The sequence below is a fragment of the Podarcis vaucheri genome (assembly GCF_965113315.1).
Source record: "Podarcis vaucheri genome assembly, chromosome: 5".
In the NCBI taxonomy this organism is placed as follows: Eukaryota; Metazoa; Chordata; class Lepidosauria; order Squamata; family Lacertidae; genus Podarcis; species Podarcis vaucheri.
The window spans coordinates 84482928-84500140 of record NC_138763.1 but is presented as its reverse complement, the minus strand read 5'-3'; the positions used below and the strand labels follow the sequence as shown (position 1 = coordinate 84500140).

At 43.0% G+C, this 17213-nt stretch overlaps 1 protein-coding gene across 11 annotated transcripts in view; it reads left to right on the top strand.

The window, feature by feature from the left end:
- ZMIZ1 (zinc finger MIZ-type containing 1) overlaps positions 1-17213 on the top strand; it is a 381786-nt gene that overhangs the window by 266036 nt on the left and 98537 nt on the right. The gene's annotated exons all lie outside the window — the stretch shown is intronic.

Sequence of the window (17213 nt, the reverse complement as noted above, 5' to 3'; positions counted from 1 at the left end):
GGGGAACCCTAACAAATCATATTATTTGATGTGCTTACTGCAGAAGCAATTTCATTAAGACAAAAAAATATAGCAGCTTCTAGGATCCCAGTGTGAAAAAATGATTTGCTGCTGGTCTAAAATGAGATCTGTAGATGCAAATTGTTGGGAATTTGTAATGGTAGTTGTCTCCCGCTGGGAAATATTGAACCAGCCTCATGGCCTTGAAATACAAGACTGCAATGTGAAAAGGATATTTTAAAAAGACAACTGGGTTTTCTCTGTAATACTGCAATCCAAAATGTAACTTTCTCCAAACAGTAAGTACTCATGAAAACTTGGCTGCTTCCGAAGTGCTATGTATCCTGTCAAATCCAGTTTTTTGCTGAGTTGGTGGGAGTTATGTAGGGCCTTGCCCTATTGCTGAAAACCATCTACTATCTGGGGCAGCAGTTATCAACCTGGGGGTCCCCAGATGTTGTTGGACTACAACTCCCATCATCCCTGAGCGCTGGCCTTGCTAGCTAGGGGTGATGGGAGTTGTAGTCCAACAACATCTGGGGACCCACAGGTTGAGAAAGGCTGATCTAGGGTCTCCTGTGTGACTGTGAAGTAGCAGAGGCTCCTTCACTGACCTGATAACTTTCTCATCATTATTTACATTTTTTAAATTACATTTTATATACCACCTATTAATAGAGTCGAAGAGTTGGAAGGGATTATGAGGGTCATCTAGTCCGACCGCCTGCAATGCAGGAATCTCAACACACAGCCCCCCACCCAATGTGAAACCCTGCTTTGCTTGCAAATGCTCTAGCAGTTTTATTGCTGCACATATTGCGTGTAATTTTTTTATATTTAAAAAAAAAAACACTTTTTGTTCTTTTTAAACAATGCGGATAAATGTTTCTAAAAGCCAGCCAAAATGCAGAAGGATAAAATAATTTTTAAACCAGAAGTTTTAAAAATGCTACCCAAAAGATCATATTATGGGCACCATAATGGGGAGGGCATTCCATACATCAGATGTCACCACCAAAAAGTCCCTCTTCCTTGTCACCACACACTCTTGGTCAGGCGAACCTAGAGAAGGAGCTCTGATAGATTATGGCAGTGCTTTTCTTCGGGGGGGGGGTACACAGGGGTACACATACCCTTAAACATGTTGTGAATCTAAGTTTGGCCTCATTGAGGGGCAGTATTTCAATATGAGTAGAAAAATGGGAGCACCACTAAAAAAAAATTAGGGGGGGAAAGCACTGGATTATGGAAGAACTTCCAGTTTTTCTTTGTTAAATGGATGGTTGTCTTTCACTTATTATCCTAACCTGTTATGATAGATCCCTAACTTTTCTGACATACCTCCCATTTCCAGTGTGCACTCACTTGAGGACTAGAGCAACACGATTTTGGAATCTCTTCAAATTATCAAGTCCTGAAAGAGGGGTTTTTGGGGTGGCAGTGGGTCTGGAAATGTGCTATTTTATTTAGCTAGGGCTCAACCATCAGAAAGAATATGTACCAGTTATTGTTGCGGATAAGCCAGAATGATGACAAAGCAGAGTGATGGACATAACCAAAGTGATGCTTTTAGACTCAAAATGCTGAGCTTACACTGACTAGTTATAATCCTTTCACGGCAAGAAAGGAAAAGATGACTACAGATTTTAAAGGCAGATGGGGGTGGGTTGAAGCTAGGAATTTTGAAAAACAGGAATGTTTGTTCATACATGTTTAATAATGAATATGTACAGGCTCATCTGAGCAAAAAATAACAATTGCAATAATCAGAATAGGGAGCACTTGCAGCTCATGTACATGAAATGTATTTAGCATTTGTAAAGAAAAGGAGATTTGTGTGTGTAAAATTTTCATCACACATGTTTCCACAGTGGTTTAAATGGTTTCAGTGCTCTTTTTCTGGCAGTCTGGGTGCGATTCTAGATATAGATACCTCTTTATAGGAAAGTATGTAAGCTATGGGGCCCCTGTGAGGTTAGCTGGTACCTTGAAAGCTACATTGTGCAGCCATAAACCTTACAAAAACTAGAGAGAATGGGGAAATGTAGGAGAGACTTGATTTAAAGAGGCTTGGCCATCTTAAACAAGCATTTATATTAATTTGGCTTTTTGTGATTCATATTTTAATACCACATAAATAAATAAGTAACACACTCCCCAGCTTTATCTCATTAAGGAACTGGTAGTTAGTCGTTCCCCCCCCCTACCCAAGGGGAAGATGCAAAGGACACTATGATCTTCTCCTTACACAAGAAGCCTACTCATGGGACCTTCTGTAAAGCCTCCTAAATTAGCTAGGGCTGATTGTTAAGCTTTTAAGCATTGTTCTCTGCTTAAATAACATTGTAAATTTGCCCTGATGTACTAGCCAAGGGATTAACCAGAGAGGGAACTCTGCAAAATATCAGATTTCTTCCACTTTGTAAAATTCATGCCAGAGGGATTGATGGGCTGCTAGTGAAGCTAATAAAGTTATCAACAGCAATTAATTCAAAAGGGGAAAGCAGGTAAGAGAGCTAAATAAATCATCACTTTTATGTTAAAATAATGTGTTTAACATTCTGATCATTTACACACATCTTCTAATCTTTACCTGACAGCCTGCAAGTTAAATATTTAAGACTCCTTAAGGAAGTAGAAATGAAATAGGATATGTGGGTCATTCAGTGTGTGTGTAGGGGGCGGCACATATGAAAATTGAAGGATTACTTCCTTTCTCCATGCTGTGCCTCCTTCAGGTCTACTGTGGGTACATGAGTTGAAGGCCCCCAAAATCCTTGAGTTTCTATTAATGTATAGTTATTAGAACTCATATTCACATTTTCATTGTCTGTATGAGCCCTGTTTGAAAGTCTGTGTTATGCTTGATAACTTTGGTTGCTCAGGATAACTCTCCATTATTAAATCCAGTTGAAAATGGATGCTGCCCTCATATTCAATTGTAGTTCAATCATATTTGAAATCACCATGATGACTCAGCATTAATATTCTGGTTTTTATTTTCCTTTTTCTCCTAAACACGCAGCATAGGATGTGACATAACTGGAAGTGCTTTAATTTTTCTCAGTTTCATGTGGTCTTCAAACAACTTCCTTGTATGTTGGTGGCAGATGTTCAAAATTGCTTCCTACCAGTTAAACATCTGGTGAAAAATGACCAAGTGTTGGGTTGCGTATGTTTAAAGGACCAATTATATGTGCATGCCTTTTTTCTTTAGGGACTCTCTCAAGAAAAAATGGAAGCAACTAAAATGGAAGCTTTGCCTTGTGACTAAATGCACAAGTGGCTCCAATTTATTGGGCTCTGTGTGGGGAGAATATATGGTGTGACTATTTAAAAATATTCTTTCTTGCTCGTTTTCAGTGTCTGGGTTGGTTCACTTGGGGAGAGGCAGTCCTTGAGGTATTGCGGTTCTGAGCTGTTTAAGGGTTTATAGGTCAAAACCAACACTTTGAATTGGACCTGGAAGCTAATTGGCAGCCATTGTTGTTGGGCCAGGATTGGTGTAATACAGGGGTCAGCAAACTTACTGCGCCTCAGGCCGGTGTCTCCAGCACCGATTGGGCGGGGGAGTGCATGCCCATATGCGTGCGCACACGCTATTTCCTGTGCACTTCCAGGTTGGAGGTGCACTGGAAATAGCTTGTGCACATGTGCACAGGCCTCCTCTGACCCGGATGTGCACCAGAAATAACGCTTGCTCATGCGCACAAGCTATTTCCTGTGCTCCTCCAACCCAGAAGTGGGCAGCCGTGCAGCGCAGTGCCGGTAAGAACAGGGGTCGCTGGGGACCAGATAAATGAGTCCCTTGGGTCTTATCCGGCCCGCGGGCCTTAGTTTGGGGACCCCTGGTGTAAGATGCTCAAACCATCTTGCCAGGGTGAGCAACCCGGCCACCAAATTCTGCACCAGCTGAAGTTCCCAAACTGTCTTCAGAGGCAGTCCTACTTATAACACACTGCAGTACTCTAACCTAGAGGTTACCAGAGCATAGACAACAGAGGTTAGGCTATCTCTGTCCAGAGGGGTGCAGCTGGGCCACCTGCTGAAACTGATGGAAAGCACTCTGCACCACTGAGGCCTCCTGAGCCTCAAGCAACAGCAAAGTATTCAGAAGTACCCCCAGTTTACGCACCACCTCCTTCAGGGGGAGTGTAACCCCATTAAGAGCAGGCCACCTCCCAACCATCAAGCCTAGGGAACCACCCACTAACAGCACCTCAGTGCTATCTGGGTAGAGCTTCAGTTTTTTGGCTCTCATTCAGTCCATTACTGAGGCAAGACAACAATCCAGCACATCCACTGCCACACCTGCAGATGTAAAGGAGAAGTAGAGCTGTGTGTCATCAGCAGATTGCTGACAGCATACTCCAAAACTCCAGATGACTGCACTTAGTGGTTTCATATAGATCAGGGGTCAGCAAACTTTTTCAGCAGGGGGCCGGTCCACTGTTCCTCAGACCTTGTGGGGGGGCCGGGCTATATTTTGAACAAATTCCTATGCCCCACAAATAACCCAGAGATGCATTTTAAATAAAAGGACACATTCTACTCATGTAAAAACATGCTGATTCCTGGACCGTCCGTGGGCCGGATTGAGAAGGTGATTGGGCCAGAACCGGCCCCCTGGGCCTTAGTTTGACTACCCATGATATAGATGTTAAACAGCAAAGGGGATAAAATTGAGCCGTGAGGAACTCCACATTGAAGGTTTCACAGTGCTGACTACCACTCTCCAAGTATCACCCTCTGGAAACAACCCTCCAAGTAGAATTGGAACCATTGAAAAGCAGTGCCACCCACCCGCAACTCAGACAGCCACTCTAGAAGGATACAATGGTCAATGATACCGAAAGCCACAGAGAGGTAGAGGAGAATTAACAGGGGCACATTTCCCCTGTCTCTCTCCTGACAGAGGTCATTGTACTCAGCGTCCAAAGCAGTTTCTGTATCAAAACTGGGCCTAAATCCCAACTGAAATGAATCTAGAAAATCAGTTTCTTCCAAGAGAGCCTAGATCTGGTCCACAAGCACCTGCTCAAAAACTGCTTGGTTTTAGGTACATTTAACATGAAGCGTTTTAACATTTAGAGCCAGCACTTGGAATTGTGTTTGGAAATGGATCAGCAACCACTGCAGCTGTTTTAAAACTGAGAAGATATGTTTAATGCAGCCATTTCTAGTTAGCAACCTAGCAGCTATATTTTGAACTAACTGCAGTTTCTGAACATCCCCACATGCAGTGCATTGCATTAGTCCAAAAGCAACATTACCAGAGCATGTGCAACTGTGACCAGGATATTTCTGACTGGGAGGGATTTGCAACTTGTGCACTAGCCCCAGGTTGTGGAAGTTACTTCATGCCACTTGGGTTTCTGAATATAAGGCCAAAACAGATTTTATAGAGGGAATTCTATTCAGAACAAGCCAAATACCACCATTGCAGTTTAAAGTGAAAACAAAGCAGTAAAACAAACAATAAAGCAAAACAATAACAAAATTAATAAAAGGTAGGGGCGGCAGCAGCAGCAATTAACAAAGGTGAAGAGACATTCAAACCTGTAATCATGGCTTATCATAGAAATCATAGTTTTCACAAAATGCTGAATATGTGAGCATTTGTACACATTTCATTGGAACGTATCCCTCCCTCTGCAATTGATGCACATGTGGAAAGGCCGTCAAAGTGCCTGAGGAAAGCATCTTATGTGAGAGGATGGCATTCATTAAAGTTTCACTGTTCTGATGCATTTGTAATTCATTCACTGTTCCCTTTCCAAGTATTTGGTCTCCAGATCTGTGGTTTGTATTGTCTCATTCCCACTCAGCATTACTGTGCTCATATTTTTGGAAAGAATGGATAGCAGGAATATTGTTTTTCAAAGCAAAAGCTGGAAGATCGTAACCTGACTATTTACTCCAGTTGCACCCTGGAGCAAGAACTTTTGGCTTGCTTGCCCCAGTTGGACAAGAGAATATTGGCAGGAGTCTTTTTTTAGTGGCTGCCGACCATCAGAGTTTGCTCCTGTGCCATCTCTCCTACGTGATTGGAAAAAAGCACAATCCTTTTTTTAAAAATCGTCTGACAGTTCCTATATCAAACAGCAATGTATATTGCCATCACTTGGCGATTAACATGTATTCATGTGGGGCATTAATGATTTAATGCATGAGTGCCAGTGCTTCAAAATGCAGGCTGCTTGATACTTATTTCTCTGTATAGCCACTATGTTTTTGGTAGATTAGCTCTTAAGAAGCTTCCTTATTTTTCCCTCTCTTAAACCCATAAGATAACAACATCAAGACTTGTCAAGGAATAGATGATTTGTCTGGAAACTATGCCGTGAAGTGGTTTGATATGGCTATGCAACGATATATGTCAAAAGCAATAGTTTTTAGCAGACCACAGACACAAACCAGGAAGGTCTCCTGCACAAGCCCCATACTTGAAATTAACACTCCTCCTCCTCCTCATTTCAATTTGGTTCACACAGGAAAACGTGTCATATTGTGGATGCTGTATCAATCAAAAGGGAACAATAGTAATCATTTATAGCATCAATATAATGCTTTAATTAGAACATTTGATGACTTTTCACATACCTCCATTACATATTCTTTTTTTTTTTACTGTAGCCCAGTGAGGCAGGTCAGTATTATTAACGTACTGCAGATGTAAGATGTGTGTGTGTGTGTGTGTGTGTGAGAGAGAGAGAGAGAGAGAGAGAGAGAGGGAGGGAGGAAATATTGGTGTACCTCCGGTGACCTAATGAGTTTGTGTTCAACATGTAATCTGCACTGTTTAGATCAGGGGTGTCAAACTCAAATTCATCGGGGGCCACATCAGCAGTTTGGTCATCCTCAAAGGGCCGGTTGTATCTGTAGGACTTACAGTACAGGAGAGAAGGGTTCAGGCAGCCGTTGGATCTGTCACATCACAGGATGGCATGCACTCAATATAAAAATAAGTGGAGGTTTCCTGAATGCATGTAAAGTGGAGGTTTCCTGTGTAGAACGGCCGGCGCCGCTAGAGGGCAGACGTTCTCTGGCTTGTAGGCTGCCGCGCATGCGCTGAAGAGGCGGCTTTCTTGTGTAAAAAAAAAAAAAGGCGAGAATAAAAGGTGAAGGCCGGCGGCGGCTACACGGGCCACATGAGGAGGTCTGGCGGGCTGGATTCAGCCCGCGGGCCTTGTGTTTGACACAAGGTTTCGATATCTTGACTCACAGTTCACACCCTTAGCCACTATATGTTACTTCAAAAAACAATTGAACAAGATGTGGTAATGGCTGCCAATTTAGAGAGCGTTGATAGGTGGTTAGAGAAATCTATGGAAGATAGGGCTATAAATGGCTACTAGTCATGATAACTATAGGTTATCTTCAATATCCAAGGCAGTAAATGCCAATTGATGAGGAACCAATTGTGGAGGGCCATTACCCTAATGTTCTGCTAGTGGATTTCTATCTGGTTGGCCACTTTGAGAAACAGGGTGCTAGCCTGGATAGGCCTATGGTCTGATCCGGGGCGCTCTTTTTTAGGAGCAGAATTTCCAAGCTTTTGTTTGGGGGGAAGTTTGTTTAGCATCTGCTGATATTGAAAACTTTGAAAACCTCCTTGACCCTTGTACTGTACAGAATTTTTGTAATATCTAATACGTCTATATAATGTATTTCAGTATTTACATTCAAATGCAGATGTAGTAAAGCTATTAACAGTGTATCCTATCATTTCTTTCACAAGTACAAGGGAGTACTAAGTGTGAACAGCTGTAACCAATGGAATATGAGGCTCATTAGCAAATGCGTGGGGGAATTATGTAAAACACTTTTTGCATGATTGGAGCCATACCTAAACAGCCTGAAAGACCCTGCTGTACGCTTGCTTCCCATGCCTTTGAAGGAAGTGGACTGGCTGAATGAATGACATGGTTGATTTCTACACCGGTATGATTGCTCATTGATTGGTGCATGGTCTTATTTCATTTATATAGTACTGTACAGTGATGGAATGATCCAGGGGATAAGTAGCCTCGGGTGCAGTTGGGGGGCATTGAATAAAAATAAGGGGGTGGGAGAAGAAGAAAACCCATTCATATATGTTTCATTTGTTGTGTAATGACACTCACTGCCATGTCGGTAACCTTCCCCGGATCCGGCAGTTGTGCTGAAGGCAACAGGTTTTCCTGAGCTTGGGTGAACCCATTTCAGCTTCACTCAGGCTCAGGAAGTGGATCACAGCTTGCCCGCCTATTTGACCAATGGCAAGCAGGCTGTGACACAGCCCTGCTTCTTCGCTTAAAGAAGGTTGATTTCCAGGGGGGCTCTGAGTAATGTTTTTTTCCTGAAATGGGGGAGGTAGGCCAGATAAGTTTGGGAACCTCTGATGTAGAACGTGTAAGAGCAAGAATCTTTCCCAGTGCCTGGAAGGGACTCTCCCTATTCCTTATTTACTTGAAGACTTCAGGGCTGGGGGTTTTGTGTGGCACTGGATATCTTGATGCCAGAGGGCTGAGGGCATTAACCTTTTGACCAGCTGGTGGTGAGTGGGTTTGTGGGCATCTCTTTGTGATATAGACCAGAACAACTGGAAGTGGGGGAAGAGTCCTAAGGAGATGTTTCAAAAAGGAGATAAATAAAAGCAAACCCATTTCTTCATTTACCATCAGCAAAGATGAGTGTGAGCAGGTCTGCTAGTTCTTTGGGACTAGACTGAATTAGCATTTGAAATGGAAGCATCTTCATGGAACCAGAAAAAAAATTAAATCAATAAAAGCATTCATTTTTTAAAAAAAACCTGTCTGTTTCTGTTTAAAATATTGTAGATACCGTGTCTTGTTTTTGTAACTTGCTTGTTGCAACTTGCCTAATAGAAAGCAAAGGGTTAAAGCCCCGAAGTCTTATAAATGGAGGTAAATGCTGACGCAAGGTCTTCAGTACTTTTCTGACAGAACACCCATCTTTAATTTGCTTGTCCCTTTACCCATATAACATTGTACATCTGCCCTTGAAAATAGCTCTTGCAAGCACGAGTGTAGCCAGGGAAGTCAATTTCGCAGAGGTTCCTGTCTGTGTCCTAGCACTGCAGGCAGACAGCCTGGAGCTAGGAGTTATTATCGGCTAAACAGGTATATGAATAATTACTAAAGAGAGAAGCCTAGGTTAATTGCAGTTTTTAATCTTGTTCTCATAAATTCTTAGATAATTTTTTTTCGGGGGGGGGAGCATTCAAAAAAGCTTCAGTAAGTGTTTTCTTTTCCCCAATGATTTATTATTTCTTTTTCCTATCATCATTTTACATAATACCTTCACTGTACATGAGACGCCTATCAATTTTGTTTATTTTTGTAGGACATGTATATCCCACCCTTCCGTTAAGTAAGCTCAGATAGACCTCAAGTTATGTCGTTTCTCTCGTCATAGAGGAGAATTTCAACCCCAGTGATGGGATTCCAAGATGTTTTAGCATTGTGCACAGTTTGACACACGGGCCCTTAGCTAAAGTCACCTAATAGCTGAGTGGGGATTTGAATGACATTGGACCAATGTGCCCCCCTGGGGGGGGGAGAGGGGAAACCCTTGGGGAAATCTTGCTTCACTTCTAAGCTTCTTAGATCTCTCACATCATTTCCACATGTGTGTCATCCCTACTAGAATTGCTTCAAAAGTTGGCATTTGGTCGACGTAGCCTTGTCTTCATAGAGTCTTCACAGAATTGTAGAGTTGGAAGGGATCACAAGGATCATCTAGTCCAAACCCCCCCCCCCCATGCTGGAAGTTTTTGCCCAGCATGGGGTTCGAACCCACAACCCTGAGATTAAACGCTTTAGTGACTCAGATCTCCCAGAAATCTGTGGGGCTGCTTAGAGGATATGAGGTAGTCAGACTTCAGTGCAGGCCATATCTTTTCTTCACGTGCCATATTGTAGTCGACTTCAGGAAAAAGTGTGCATTAACCACATTACCTTAATGTGCCAGGTGTCTTATGACACCTTCCATAGGAGTTTTTACCATTACAATCCTACACTTCAAAACAAACATACTTAGACATGAAAAAGCCAATACATTTTATATGTGGCCTTTAAATTATGATTATAGGGGCATTTTATTTCCCTAGAACAGCCTATATTTAAGAGAGCAGTGGGGAAACATAAATATCACTTATTTCCTGGAACTGTTTCTTGGAGCTCTACTCACTGCTGAACAAACTTAAGTTTCTCATTGCTACCCCACAGAGTTAATATACCTACTTTTCTCTCATTCTCATGCTACTTCTGGAGTGAATGTGTGTCTCATCTTTTTTGAAACACAGACAACACTCAAAACCATACTCGTTTGGTTTGGCTGCTTCGTATGTGGTTGCTTTTTCCTTTCCCTTTTTAGTATACAGATATAAGGGCCAAGTGCTGTCATCCTGAAGTACTGTGCAAGAATTCGCACAGCACCTGCATACAGCTTGTGACCCACCAAGCCAACACAGGTTACCAGCCATGCGTAGTTCAATAAACCTCTTGTTTCTCCTGCCTGCCTGAAACGCCAAATGCAAGGCACTGTGTTCTTATAGGACACTTGTGAGGCAATAATATATGGCTGGTATGGGTTCCTTGAGGGCCACAGGTTGTGTATGCCTGGTTTATATTATTGAGAGGTTTTATCTGAACAAGTAAATGTTTAAGAGGGACGCGGGTGGCGCTGTGGGTTAAACCACAGAGCCTAGGACTTGCCGATCGGAAGTTCGGCGGTTCGAATCCCCGTGACAGGGTGAGCTCCCGTTGCTCGGTCCCTGCTCCTGCCAACCTAGCAGTTCGAAAGCACATCAAAGTGCAAGTAGATAAATAGGTACCGCTCTGGCGGGAAGGTAAACGGCGTTTCCGTGCGCTGCTCTGGTTCGCCAGAAGCGGCTTAGTTATGCTGGCCACATGACCCGGAAGCTGTACGCTGGCTCCCTCGGCCAATAAAGCGAGATGAGCGCCGCAACCCCAGAGTCGGCCACGACTGGGCCTAATGGTCAGGGGTCCCTTTACCCTTTACCTTTAAGAGCCTGCTGGATCAGGCCAGTGGCCCATCTAGTCCACCATCCTGTTCTCACAGTGGCCAAGAGATGCCTGTAGGAAATCCACAAGCAGGATTCGAACACAAGAGCACTCTCAGAAGCATTCCTGCCTCCTACTGTGATAGCATAGCCTGTAGCTCAGCCAGTGAACTAAAAACAGTTGTACTTCATATGTGAAAATGAAGTATTTTTCTTATAGTGGGGTATATGTCCATGTAGGGGAAAAGTCATACATTTTGTTCTTGTGACTGCCGACTGTACCTTTACAGTGTAACTTATTCAGGCAGAGGGCCTTCTCGATAGTGGCACCTGCCCTGTGGAATGCCCTCCCACCAGATGTCAAGGAAATAAACAACTACAGGTATCTGACTTTTAGAAGACATCTGAAGGCAGCCCTGTTTAGGGAAGCTTTTAATGTTTGACCTTTTATTGTGTTTTTAATATCCTGTTGAAAGCTGCCCAGAGTGGCTGGGGAGGCCTGGCCAGATGGACAGGGTATAAGTAATTTTTATTTTATTTTATTTTATTGAACTCAAGCCTACATGTGTACATTTTGGATATGTCTGCTTTAAAATAATATGAAATATTTGTTTGGGGGTATGTGTGTGTGTACTTGTGTGTGTTATCCAAAGGCAAAAACTAGGCAAAATCTACCATTACAAAACAGAAGCCGTGTTTTGTAGGTTCTGGAGCTAATCATCACTCTTGGTCCAGTTCTTCTCTATTGCAATATTCCGCCCCAATACAGACATATACTCCTCCCTGGTATAAAAAGACTTCAGTGGGAGCTTTTAAATAGTTATCCCTGTGAGACAACATTTCCCATGATGTAATTTGACACACAGTCGTCACTGGAGCTTAAACATAGTAATCTTTGAAAATGATTGGGAATTTGCCCTGGAGGGGGGAAGACCTGTTATGATTAATTTCTACCAATGATAAACCACTCCTTGTCCAAAATGCAATGTGCTATGAAGTATGATTTAATCCATTTAACTACAGTGCCTGGTGCCTGTGACAACTGTGACTCAAATGTCATCACAGAAAGTGATATTTCAAGTGGCATGGTGGGATTAGAAACCTGCTGAAGATTTGTCAAAGGAAAAGTAAGTACATAATTTCTAGATAAGTGATTTGTCTACTGTGAACTGCTTCAACTAAAAGAGAGAGAGAGAGACAGAAGGAGAGTTGGGGAGGGACGGACTGGGAAGCAGTTTTTAAAATGAAGCATCCCTGAACTTTTGCACTTGACCATGGATATAACTGCATAGGAAGTTGGGGGGGGGAGAGATTTTAAAATCTAAAGTGGAAATTGTATGTATTGGGTATAAATTTATTAAAAACATACTTTGCTGGTGGAAATGAATGGGATGCAAAAGCAGGGGCTTGAGTAGAAATCCTGGTGGATCATGCATTTAATTTTTCTCCTTAGAAGTCTCAGCTCAGTTTGACTTTTGACATAGGATATTGTCCAATCTTGGAAGGGTATGTGTGTTTTTGAAAAGAGACTGGTAAGTGTGAGGCAGGAATGAGTATTCAGCTCTGTGGTTTCTGCATCTGAATTAATGGATTCCCAAACTGTATGCAAAGTCAAAGTAGTGTGCTATATGAAGGGGTGAAGCTACGCCTTGAAAAACTCTAGCCGCCATGCATCCAGTGGTCTCTGCCCTTCAGGGCACAGGAGTGTCATTTCAATATTGACTGAGAAATTGGTAGAGGTGATATTGCAAGGGAGAGAGTTAGGATGTACTGAATCGTACGAGGCATTTTATGCTGTAATTGAAAGGTGCAGGGGACTCCCAAAAACGTCCTCATTGCCCATGGTATGAAAAATATAGGGAAATGCTTCTTTATCCCATCAACCCATTTAGTTGCATAGCTCCGTGGGTGAGGCCCAGGCCTTAAGCGAATTGCAGTCTTGTGCCTTCTGGATTGCACAGATAAATCTTGATTGTACAATGCCACCTGAATAAATGTTGATATGGGAGAGAAGCGCTATGAGGCAGTTGGAGTCATTTCAAAGGCTTAGCGAAAGTACCATTTAAAAATGAGTAAAGTAAGATAAACCACAGAGCCTAGAGAGCTCCCGTTGTTCGGTCTCAGCTCCTGCCAACCTAGCAGTTCGAAAGCATGGAGTGCAAGTAGATAAATAGGTACCGCTCCGGTGGGAAGGTAAATGGCGTTTCCATGTGCTGCTCTGGTTCACCAGAAGTGGCTTAGTCATGCTGGCCACATGACCCGGAAGCTGTACGCCGGCTCTCTTGGCCAATAAAGTGAGATGTCTGTGACTGGACCTAATGGTCAGGGGTCCCTTTACCTTTAAGATAACACTCCTGAGTCATCCACTGGCTAAGCTAACCAAGGCTTACTCAAGACATTCTGTGCTTAGAGGCTGACCAGATGGCAACCTCTCACCCCCAGTTCCAGATACAGAACCCAACCAGATTGACAGTTGAGTCTCTTAACATTGGAGACACTGATGGGATAGTGTCTTCCACTGCAGCTGAGGACAGCATCTGCTGCTTCAGGCAGCTCTACCACTCTGCCTAGTGGTAGCACCAGCTCTGCTTCCGAAAGATCAGCTATGTGTGGATACAGTTCCCACTTGCGGATGCAGACCCAGCAGCATTATGATGGTTACCCGACTCCACTGACCAGTTGCGTGAGTCCTTTGAGGCAGATGGGATTGTGGGAGTCTCTTCCGCATCTGGGACAGTTACTTGTTGCACCTGGCTGTAGTTGCCCATTGGTAGAGCAGGATTAGGGTCATAGGGTTACTCAATTCTTCCTAATGATGCTGTTGCTTAGACTTTGGTTGAGTGCACCTCCCTCATGCGCTTATTATCCAAACCCAGCACCTAGATGGGGAAAGCTTAGTCATACATACATTAAGCTTCATTCCTAATGTCTGTTGGACCCAAACCTGTCACAATGAGTGGAACCATTTAGGAGCAGCCCTGTAAACACCTGTGTGATTAGTGCTGAGTTATGACTCCATTTATCAATTGCAGAAAGATCTAACAATCAGTAGGGCTCTGTATATAAGCCCCTGAAACATAAGCTTATCCACAGACCTGGCTAAGGCTCAACTCCTAATTTTAGACTTCAGTCTTGGAGGGCCACCCCACACACCCATTTTCTCACTTCCTCCCGCATGCACTCTCGAGCAACTCTACTGTCTACATAATTATAGTCTTTAAAAGAGCATGAGTTCTGTTTTAATAAAAAAGAGTGACATTCCAAATACCCTGCTACAATGTCATACTGTGGGTTTTATTTTATTTTATTTTATTTTATTTTTTAAATTGAGAACAACAATTTCTGTGATGTACAGCAGATGCTTGCAAAGGGACGCTGGTCCCTTCTATTGTAACAATTTCCAGATGAGTAGGTGCGTTAGCTGGAGAAACATGGAATAAAACTAAAGGGTCTTGTGGCACTTTAAAGACTAACACATTTTATTATGCTATGATCTTTCATGGACTAGAACCCACTTCACCAAAATGAAGTGGGTTACAGTTCACAATAACTCACACCATAATAAAATAGGTTAGTCTTTAAGGTGCCATGAGATTCTTTCTTTGCTTTTTTAGTCTGAGATAAAAAACGCAAAATGCATTCTTGGCAATTTTCTGTTCTTTTAATTGAAATCGGCAAGATAGCCCAGGCAAGCGCATCTGTGGCAAGGCTTGATAGATTTTTTGAAGGTTGCGCTTGGATAGGAAGTGGGTTTTTTACCACAGGATGCTGTGTCAAGGAAAGACTGGTTCTTGGTTGGCCACAACTTAAACTGCCACTTTTCCCTCTGAGAAGGGGAAAGCTCTCATTGGCTTCCTGTTTATGTACTTTTCAATCATTCACTCCATACAGAAAACATGACTTCTTTTAGCTTCAAAATCTCTTGAAACGAAAGCCAAGTAGTTGTTCTTTAAAAGGTCGGGGATTCAATTCCCATTTTGAAATTTAAACCTTGTATAAGGAATTCATTAAAACTATTATTGAAAGTCTTGTTAAAAGGTATGGTATGTGGAACTGTAAATAATTTGTATAGTTGGAGCAATGTTAAAATATCCAAAATTCGTTCTCTTGAAAAAATATTCAGTATATTCCTATCTTGATACTGAAAGCTGCTGCTATAAGAGGAATATAGTACTCTTGCTAAGTGCTCAAAGTGTTTCTTATAAATGATCTCAGTAACCTTTGCTACAGTCCTGCATGGTGGCCAACTTTATCCTCATATTAGTAATCTGGGTGTTGAGGGTTAGTCTGGATGAGGCTGCTGTTCAGAGTGTAATTTATGGCTGGGATTTTTTCTTCTTCCTGTTGAGAGTCACATTATCTTGGAAGTAATATGTCAAGGGAAGAAGTTCCATAACAACCAGCAGTGGGGCAGAAGTGGCCTGCCTTTCAGCTGGAGTGTTGCCCCTCCCCAATAAAGGTATAGGTAACCATTAGGTCTAGTCATGACCGACTCTGGGGTTGTGGCGCTCATCTCGCTTTATTGGCGGAGGGAGCCGGCATACAGCTTCCAGGTCATGTGGCCAGCATGACTAAGCCGCTTCTGGCGAACCAGAGCAGTGCACGGAAATGCAGTTTACCTTCCCGCTGGAGCGGTACCTATTTATCTACTTGCACTTTGACATGATTTCGAACTGCTAGGTTGGCAGGAGCAAGGACCGAGCAACGGGAGCTCACCCCATCACAGGGATTCGAACCGCCGACCTTCTGATTGGCAAGTCCTAGGCTCTGTGGTTTAACTCACAGCGCCACCCACGTCCCCCCCCCCCATACCTTTGTGCTAAACCTTGAAACTCCTGGAAATTTGGCACAGCTTTAATTTGAACTGGGGACTTCCCAGTGCTAGATTGCCAAATACAGTGGTACCTCGGGTTAAGAACTTAATTCGTTCTGGAGGTCCGTTCTTAACCTGAAGCACCACTTTAGCTAATGGAACTCCCGCTGCTGCCGCGCCGCCGGAGCACGATTTCTGTTCTCATCCTGAAGCAAAGTTCTTAACCCGAGGTACTGTTTATGGGTTAGCGGAGTCTGTAACCTGAAGCGTATGTAACCCAAGGTACCACTGTAGGCAGAGAGGCCTATGGGCCCCGTACCTTTTTACAATCAAGCTTTCTTAGTTTTACAAGGGGGCCCCCAAGAATTCTGCTGCCTAGGGGGCTCCACAGGGTATATATATCTGGCACTGGGATTTCCTAGCCCATAAATTATTCTCTTAAGTACTATCTCTTTGTGGGGCAGTGAAATTGGTTTGGGACTCCTTTATCTCCATTATGATTCTTCACCTTCCTCACTTGTTCAGAACATTAGAACCCTGATTCTTTATTCTCCCTTTGTTACGCTCCTGAGTATCTGGGTAAGGCATCTACAAGCTCAGGATCATGTACTTTTGTAAGAAACATCAGATCCTGAACTTAGGCATCCCTTCCTAGATATCAGATTTGTTTATACTGTAATAGTAATTGCACTGACATGCCTTGTATAGGGTCCTGATCTACTGCTTGGAGGATTAAACAACACATCACAGCTCCACATCCCAGATTCAGTAAATTAAATAAATAAATTTAGAACTGTTTCCAAGCAATCCATAGTTCATTCTGGGTGGGGGGGGTGGGGAATCTGAGTTCTGCGACCTGTATAAAATATACTGAGTAAATTTGGATAGTTCTGATAGTCATGGGAAGGACAAGGAGCTGTGGTTCAACCACTTGAAATTCTACACAGTCACCTCTCCTGAGATTCCTTCAGAGTTTGTTTACATATTATCAAGCATATTTTTGAGCCATAAGAGCTAGAAAATTGCTTTTTAAAAAGCTGAGATTCCAGAACCTAAATTCTGTGCTCTATTCTGCACCACAGAATTGTGGAGTTGGAAGGGACCCCATGGGTCATCTACCCCAACCCCCTGCAAATGCAGGAATCCTGCCCACAGCCATCCCTGGTTAGCAGACAGACCCATTGACCCATTGCATCCTTTGGGGTTCTTTGCCCTGTGATCTTACAGAATTATAGCATACACACAACTCTCCTTGAAGTATCCTAAATGTTCTGCTGTCCTTTGACAGCTTCCCATTTTATAATCTGCTGGCACAAGAATGGTCCCACAAGTCACTTCTGGATCTGAGGAATGGGTTGGGGCAAATAATGT